General features: G+C 34.4%; 1 pseudogene; it reads left to right on the top strand.

Annotated features, from left to right (window-relative positions):
- Positions 1-8,917, top strand: part of LOC100714239 (protein SET-like) — a 40,501-nt pseudogene extending 31,584 nt beyond the window's left edge.
- Positions 8,918-9,219: the final 302 nt, after the last annotated feature.

Genomic DNA, 9,219 nt, shown 5'->3' on the forward strand with positions numbered 1-9,219 from the left:
CCTGTGTTTCTCTGGATCAGCTGTCACTTATGTCAGGGGTTGGGGTGGGAGTAGGGGTTGCCTCTTCTTGTTTCTCAGCCCCCTTGCTGGAAAGGGGCTGGCATCTGGCTCTGCTCCCAGCATATTTAGCATGGCGCTGGTTCACAGGGAGGGCTTGCTTCTTGGTGACTTCGTGTTCTCTTCTCCCACAGTGCGCAAATGGCACTGACTCATGGGCATAGACTGGCATTTGGTTGTCCTCTCAGCAGCCCACACATAGCACTGGTTCACGGGGAAGACTTGCTTTTTGATGACTTTATTCTCTTCCCCTGCAGTCCATAAATAGCCTTGTTTTTCTTTTTTATTTTAGAGTAGTTTTAGATTTGAATAAAAGTTTCAAAATTTTCACCAAGTGTCTCCTATGCTTGACATCTTTTGTTACTATGGCACGTTTTTCACAATACAATAAGTATAATGAATACATTATTATTAATCAAAGTCTATACTTTATTTGAAATATCTATACATTTCCCCTTATGACATTTTTCTACTGAATTTTCTCTAGCCTGCCACATCATATTTATGCATTATTCCTGTTTAGTCTCCTCGAGATGTGACAGTTTCTCAGGCATGCCCGGTTTGGGATGATTTTGAACAGTGCTGATCAGGGATGTTATGGGATATTCCTCAGCATGAGTTTGTCTAAAGACTTTCTCATGGCCGGAGTGAAGCAATACGTTTTTTGTGGGGAGAGCTTCAGGTAAAGCTACCTTTTCATCACTTTGTATCAAAGTTACACGCTCTCAGGATGGTTCACAATTACTGAAGGTGACCTGAGTTTCATGGCTGAAGTTTTCCGATATATACAGTAAAGTTACTTTTTTCTTCCTTTTTCATAAATGACTCTTTGGAGCACAGTCTTTATGTGCAGTACAGGCTTAAAGGTTGGGAGTTTGCTCTACCTTCTCGAGGGGAGAAAGCATGAAAGATCACTTATCCTGCTATGCTGGAAATTGTCTCTTCTCCCATTTATTTATTTGGTTAAGTGAGTGGATGTGTTTTCCCTTCTGTTGATTCTTGACTACATTTAGCAGTTCTTGAGTTCCTCTGTGGCTTGTGGGAATTGTTGCCTAATGTCATTGACCATGTATATTGCTTTGCTTTTGTTATTTTAAGTTGGCTTCACAGAAGAGGAAGAGACAGGAATGTATTTGTTTTTTCACTCTTAAATATGCATTCCTTAGAAAGAACAAAGGGAATCTCTCAGTAGCCAATAAGGGGCTCCAAGGGTGGGTACCACAGAAACATCCAGATCTAGGGACTTACATGTAGCCTGTGGCCAGTGATTTTCGTGGCTGCACAAGGGGCAGTTTGTCATTGTCTTGTGGCATTTTCAATCTTGGCAGGTATCTGAAAATGAAGCCATGCAGTTGCTATTGTTGCTACATAGACCTTGACCTCAGGAAAGCATAAATGTCGTTTGTCCTTTGAGCACCAATTAAGACTTTGTGGATGGAACTTTTAGAAGATGGGTTGGAAAGATGCCCTTGGGTCACTAGGGGCTGTGCCCTTAAAGAGAATTGTGGGACCCCAGTTTCTTCCTCTTCTGGCCATGAAGTGAAGTAAGCAGTTCATTTCACCATGCACTCCCTACCATGGTTCCCTGGCACTCTAATCAGAGGTGCAAAGCAAAGTATATGCGCAGTCCTTTGTTGGAGTATCTAAAATTGTGAGCCAAAATAAAATTTTATTTGCCATAAGTTAAAAAAAATAAACAGGCATTTCTTCAGTTACTTATGTTTTTAGTGATGGCAATCTATCAAATCCTAAAATGAATACAGAGTTGATGTAGAAGACTTCACAAACACAGATGCAACTAGAACTCAACTTGGCATGCGAGCAGGTTTTGGGTGGAGTATGGGAAAGGAGAAGACAGTTTTTGGAAACCGGAAAGTATACGTCCGGAGTTGCATTGAATTGAAAGCAGGTGTGATCATTTGCACGGAAGATGCACCAGTGAGCAGCGAGGAGTGAGTGTGTTCACAGAACAAGGCAGTAATGCATATATTTTATGGCTACAGAAGTAAATTTGGCTTTGGGGATAACTGTACCTGCACAATCCCGGATCCTCGTTGACACTGTCGTTATGATTATTATCCCAAGTAATTGCTATCCTACATCAAGCCTACGAAGGCCTGTTATGAATGTTTTTTCAGCTAAATTTGAATATTTGAAATGTTTTCATGAACTGTGCTTACATTTTATTTAACAAATGCTAAATTCCAATGCACATAGTGTTTTATTCTTCTTCTCTCTATGAAAAAATACATTTGGAACCCTTTTTGATGACATTAGTATGAATATGAATGTTACTTTTTAATCACTGGGTTAATAGTTAACAGTGCAGATGGACCTTAGATTTTTTGTTGCCCTTATTAAAAAGCTAGATAGTTTCCAATGCCTTTCCATTACAAATGTAAAATACAGTTTTATTATGTATTCTTAATCAAGAATAATGCCTAGTAATGGAACAATTCACATATTTTAACTTCCATTGAAATAGAATTATATTAATTGTGCCACATTATCAGAGCAAGTAGATATCAATTACCACACACTATACTTACTCTGTGTGAAATTATTATAAGAATTATGTTACTATTGTTATTACCCTTTATGTTTGATTCATGATGTTCGCCATTCTTTCTAGATGCTATTTGACTGTGGTTTTTTCTCATAAACTACCTGCTCATACCCTTTGTCATTTTTCTATTGAGTTATATGTTCTTATATTACAAAAATAAATCGGTATTAATTATTATTCTTTTCTTGCAATAGATGTCCTTAAATTGAGGTCAAAATATCTGAAGCTTCTTTGTGACTGTGTACCATGAAAAAAGTATCCTTGTCTTTTTAAGATCAAATTTCAAATTTTATCTATTATTCTGATTTAACATAGAAAGTCTTTATGTGAGAATTAAACAATATTTTAGAAATTACTTTGTTAAGTTTAAATTTCTTTTCTAGAATTCAGTTGGGTGTGAGGAATGAGACGATGTAATTTTTCTATTTATTCTGCCTTCACCACTCGCTGGTAATGGTCCCTCTTTTTTTACCTAAATTCATGAATAAGGGAATTGACTTGATATTTCTGGTCATTGATCATTGAGATGTCTTACCTTTCTCAAAATGGAACCATGTTCATAAATCAAGACATGCAAGAGGGGGTGACCGTGTCATTCATTGATAAAGTGCTTCCCTAGAACATGCAAAGCCCTAGGTTGACACTCAGAACTGAATGAACAAACAAAATATAAAGCAGCAAAAGGACATGCAACAAAATTTTAGAACAGAAATATACAATTTCTAATGAAAATGGGTCATAAAATTTTGATATATAATTGTAATGTAAAGTTGTAGAGCAATATTAATAAATCTTATTACTAAGAGAATAAGTCATCTGCCTCCATCCATATTGGATCCAGTGTAAACAAAGGGAAATAGATACATAAAGTAGATACATGAGTCATTCATATCCTAAAATTGCAAATACGTCTTTTTAAATGTCCATGGACTCAAGTGCTACTCCCTCATTTTATATCATGGAGCAAAGTATATGTTCACAGATTCTAAAAGGGAAAATTGTACAAATTAATAACAAGATCACAGTAAGACAAACCTGTAATAGAAAGTAACAAAACTGAAATAGAAAATACACCAAATGATCTTAATTTACAATAAAATCTCACTCTGTGATGCCTAGTACCTTGTACATATGCATGTACACACACTCACAAGCATTTTATATAGCTCAGGAGGGGGTTAAATTGTATTGTAGTATTAAAGTTAAAGTAACAGTGATCAAAAACAACAATGGCTATATCTCATTCACAGCACGAAATACCACACATTAACATATGATTTGGAATACAAGTGCACACCATGCTCACTAGGAAGCAATGCCATTTAGCACCCACTGTGTAAAGACCACCCAAGAGCCACAGGAAGGGAAAAAAAAAAAAAAAAAACAACAAACAAACAAAAAAAAAAAAAACAAAAAAAAAAAACAGGAATCACAATCTATCTAAAGTGTGTCCATAAATAACACATTTCACTTTTCCTTACATTTCTCTATCCAAATCAAGTCACATAACCACTCACATTTTTAAGAAGCTTAAGTATATGATTCTAAAATTATTCTAGAAAAACAGAGGATTTTTAAGAATTCAAAAACCATTAGCTAAGATACCATAATGGTAGATAGAAGCCACTGAACAAGTTTGAAAAAACAAAGGATGTGTTCAGAGTCTGGATGCTGATATAAAGTATGGATTCTGTGTGATAAGCAAACAGGTTGACCATTGGAGTGTGGATTTGATACTAGGGGAGGCTTTCCCTTTGTGGGACCTGGAGCTCCATGAACCTTCTGCCACGTTTTGCTGCGAACAAAAATCTCTTTACAAACAGTCTATTGACTATAATATATATATATATATATATATATATATATATATATATATATAAAAGATCTTAAGGATCAGTGAGACAGTGAGAAATATCTGACATTATATCAACAGAATCCTAGAATGAGAAAGGAGATGCTAAAGTTACAAATACTAGACGGATTGCATCCAAATTTTGATAAAAAAACAAGAACTTAAAAATTCAAGAGTTGAAGTGAAGCCCAGACAGAAGAAGCCTAAGGAATATAGGCCCAGACACATTATAAGTGAGTATCTGAAATATGACAGCAAAAAATTAAAATTAGTTGAAAACTATTATACAGAAAGATCGCCATATAGGAGGTAAAAATTTGAAACAATAGCAAACCTTTTCAGAAAATAGAGAATGGAAGAAAGTGGTATACACTTTTATATTCAAAATAAATGTTCTGTGAATACAGTATTTCACATCTATAATAAAATATACCGTAAGAAAAAGAAAACTAAAGATATTGTTAGAACAGAATGTAACTATAAGTAATTATCATCAGCAGCCTTTCTCTGAAACAATGACGAAACCTAATTTTTTTTTGACAAAAAGGAGATGATAACTGGAAAACTAGAAACATCCAGAATAAAGAAAAATCAATGTACATATCAAGGAAGACTAAATGCACAAACTTTTATTTAATGTTTGTTAACACATACAAAATAATGTGTATGACATATAATAAGTATACATATGTATATATGAATGGTCTGAATGATAGAGATTATTCTTATCTAGAGTGTTTAATTTTATTTTATGTTAAAAATAAAACCTATAGAAATTCTGTGCATTTTAATACATGTAGAATAATATTCAACAGGACTAATACATATAAGTAAATATATATAAATGTGTGTGTATATCAATGTGAGACTACTGAAACATATTCAAATAACTCACGGGGAATCAGAGAAACATAGAGGAAAAATACTTGACCATGAACAGAAAATATACAAATGATAAATTTAAACCTCAATGTAATAATAATTACATGAAGCACACATGATCTTGTCATACCAGTTACAAGACAGAGTTTTCAAAAAGCACCTATATGGAATGTATGAGAAACTCCTTCCAGTATCAATGGAAATTGTTACAAATGTAAAAATGATGGAGAAATATGTGTTATTCAAACTCTAATTTTAAAAGAGCTCAGAAAAGCAATAATATAAGCGAAAGTGGAGTTTATATAAAAATATAGTTGGGACAAAAGGAAGTGAGCTGAAGAGAAATGGGTGGATTCCCCAGGTGCACACTGCAAGCTCTTCCACGCTGTCACCCCACAGCAATGCATACAACACAGAGCATTGCTGCTAGAAGAAGCCACGCACAGTCCTACTGGAAAACAGTCAACACAGATACAGAGAAACACACGGCACCAACACTCAGTGAATCTAGTCAGTACTTTTAGAACACTATAGATTTTATTCTAAAGTTGATATGAAATACTCAACAGAGTGCCTATAAGACCTATTTTTTCATATTTAAATTACAAGAACTAAGATTTCACAAAGTAACATAACTATGTTCTGTGACCATAGCATATTTAAAGTAAAAACCAATTAAAAAAGTGGAAAAATCTTCAAACAGATGAAAATTTAATAACACATGAGAAAGAACCCATCAGCCAAAGATAGTCTCAAAGAAAATTAGCAAAATACATATTAAAAATTAAACAAAGACGAGATCAAATTCCATTAAATTATACACACATGCACATCCACAAATGAATACATTTAAGCATTTATGAATGTAGAATAAATCCTGTAATATAGCATATTTATTAATACTAGGTTATATAAATATCTTGATAATATTAACTGAAATCATGAGTTGAAAATGTTACCATTAAGGAAAGACAGAGAAGCACTTTAGAGGTTGCTACATTTTTTTGCAATTCAAATTGTCTCTATGATTATGCAATTTAATTCCTACCTCAAAAATTAAAAATGAAAGAATGGGAAAAGAATGGGAAGCGTAACTCAGTGAGAAGAGCCTAAATTTAATTCCCAGCAGTAAAGACTCTCTGCCTATCTACCTCAGTATATAGTACAAAATTAAATATGATTACATATATAATTAAAATATATTAAATTTCATGGGATACAGTAAAGCAGTATTTAGAGGGTGAGTTAAAAATAATCTGCTTATATTTGAGCACAAGAAAATTTAAAATCAATAGTCTAGATTCTAAAATTTTTATTTTCAAGAAACTAATAAAAGATTTTTTAAAAATCCCAAGTAAGTAGAAGGAAAGAAATAAGATTATGACAGAAATCAATAGAATTAAAAAAAAGAAAAGTGATTAAAAAAATAAACCAACTAATACCTGATACTTTGAAAATGTAATTAAGATAAGCTTCTAGTAAGAATAATCAAGAAAAACAGAACACAAGGAACACAAATATCTGAAAAAAAACATGTATGTCACTACAGAACTTAACATATTAATAGGAGAATAAAAGAATATGATAAATGTATATAAGTGAAACACCTCAGATTCCTTGAAAACAACAAATTATCATAACCAATATAAAATAGGTAAGTTAAATTCTCTTATGACCAATAAAGTTATTCAATCTATTACTGAAAACTTTCTAAGTAAGAAATATTCAGGTCCAGATGATTTTTACATGTAAATGAACCCAAGTATTTAAATAAGAAATAATCTTTATTTTATAAGTTTTCAGAGAATAGAAGAAAATAAATTTCAAATTATTTTAGTGGACCACTATTTCTTTGATATTTCAATCAGACAAAAACAGCATCAAAAATAGAACAATTAAAAAGGGGAAAAACAAGCTATGAACCAATATCCTATGCACATATACAACAAAATTCTGCACAAAATCTGTGAAACATTGTATGCAAACACATACAAAATTTATGGTGATAACCAAACAATTTTTGCTTTGGAAATGGTGTTAAATTAGCATTTGAAAATTAATCAATGTATTCAAACATCTCCACAGTTTAAAAAAGAAAAATTATGTGATTATTTGATGTGAGGCAAAGAAAACTGAACAAAATTCAAAATGTATACATGTGAAGAAATCTCACGGAATAGGAACAGAGGGACATTTTTTCAGCCTTCAAGAGTATCCTCAGCCTAAAATTAATACTGTACTTGACAGGGAATAATTTACTGTCTTTCCCCAGAGATCTGAAAGAACGTGGAGGAGATGAACAAACTTGCTTCCATTCAACCACGTAGTGAGGTTTATAGCAAATATAAGAAGACACGGAACAGCATTCAGATGAGGCATAAGGGAATAAACCTATCTCTGTCGTTGAAGGCCTGATTCTGTTTTCAGAGTAGAAACTCACCAGAAACTAATGACAAAACTCCTAGAGATAATAACTGCAGCAAGATCAAAGGATATGACTTTTACCCATAAAAACAAGTTATTTTTTTTTTCTGTAAATTGCTCGGGAACATGTAGATCTAAAATTTTTTGAAAGCCTACATTTTTAAAATAGGCATCAGAAAAATGAAAGCTTTGGGTGTAAATCTAATTAAACGTATACAACATCTGTAAGCCAAAGTTTAAAAATACGTGAGTTCATTCCTGAGTTGTCCACTGTGGCTGGAGATGACTCTGGACCTGGCACTGGGCCTTCCCTCGTGTTGAGGTCCCCAAGTGCCTGTCTTTGCTCACCCCTAGAAGGCCTGACCGTCTCGGGGCCTCAAATTCAAGGCAGCATCTGCCTTCCTGGGCCTGCCCAATGGAAAAGTAGTACAAGAAGAAGCAGTGGAACATATTAAGTACAAAATGAAATAGACTTCGTGAACAAGCCAGTGAAGAGATATTGAAAGTAATACAGAAAAAAACGAAACTCTTCCAACTGTTTTTCAGAAAAGACCAGAACGGACTGCCAAAGTCCCCAATTTCTGGGTAACGACATCTGTTAACCATGTACAAGTGCCTCCTCTGCATGGGGCGGAAGATGAAGAAGTATTGTATTATTTGACTGGAGTAGAAGTGACAGAATTTGATGATACAAAATCAGATTACAGAATAGGTTTTATTTGAATGAAAATCTTTACTGGGAAAATAAAGTTTTCCACCAATGAATTTCATCTGAACGAGAGTGGTGACCAACTTCAAAACCACTGAAATCAAATAGAAATCTGGAGAGGATTTGATGGAATGTGCAAGTTAAATGCAGAACAAAGCCAGTAGGAAGAGGCAGTGAGAAGGACCTGAGAGCTTCCTTTCGTGGTTTACTGACCATTCGGATGTGGGTGAGGATGAATTAGAAAAGGTGATCAAAGATTTGGCTGAATCCATTGCAGTGCCACTCGGTTTCTGATATGGATGCCGAGGAGGGGGGAAGAAAAGAAGAAGATGATGATGAAGAAGAAGGATTGGAAGACATTGATGAGGAGGAAGATGATAAAGAAGATGATGAAAAGGAGGAAGGAGAGGAGGATGCAGAGGATTGAACACTGGTGGCTTCCAAACTTCTTCTTTGTTTCCTTCTTTCTTTCTCTCTTTTTAATTCTCTCCAGGTTCCAGGAGCAAGTTGCAATCCCTTTTTCACCTCTTGTTCTCAGTCACCCTGTTCTCGAGGTCTGTCTTCACATACACCATGGGTCACACTTACTTTGTGGGGAGAAGCCTTGAGCAGAACACAGTAGGACAAGGGTCTCTACAACGTACTTTCGGTTCTAAATTCATTTCAGCCCCCTCCTTTCTACACACAAACGTTTTGGCATCAACACCTCCGTGCTCAGTGGGAAAAAAG

The sequence above is a fragment of the Cavia porcellus genome, unplaced genomic scaffold, assembly GCF_034190915.1.
Source record: "Cavia porcellus strain 051 isolate PalLab524CR breed Dunkin Hartley unplaced genomic scaffold, mCavPor4.1 scaffold_6, whole genome shotgun sequence".
In the NCBI taxonomy this organism is placed as follows: Eukaryota; Metazoa; Chordata; class Mammalia; order Rodentia; family Caviidae; genus Cavia; species Cavia porcellus.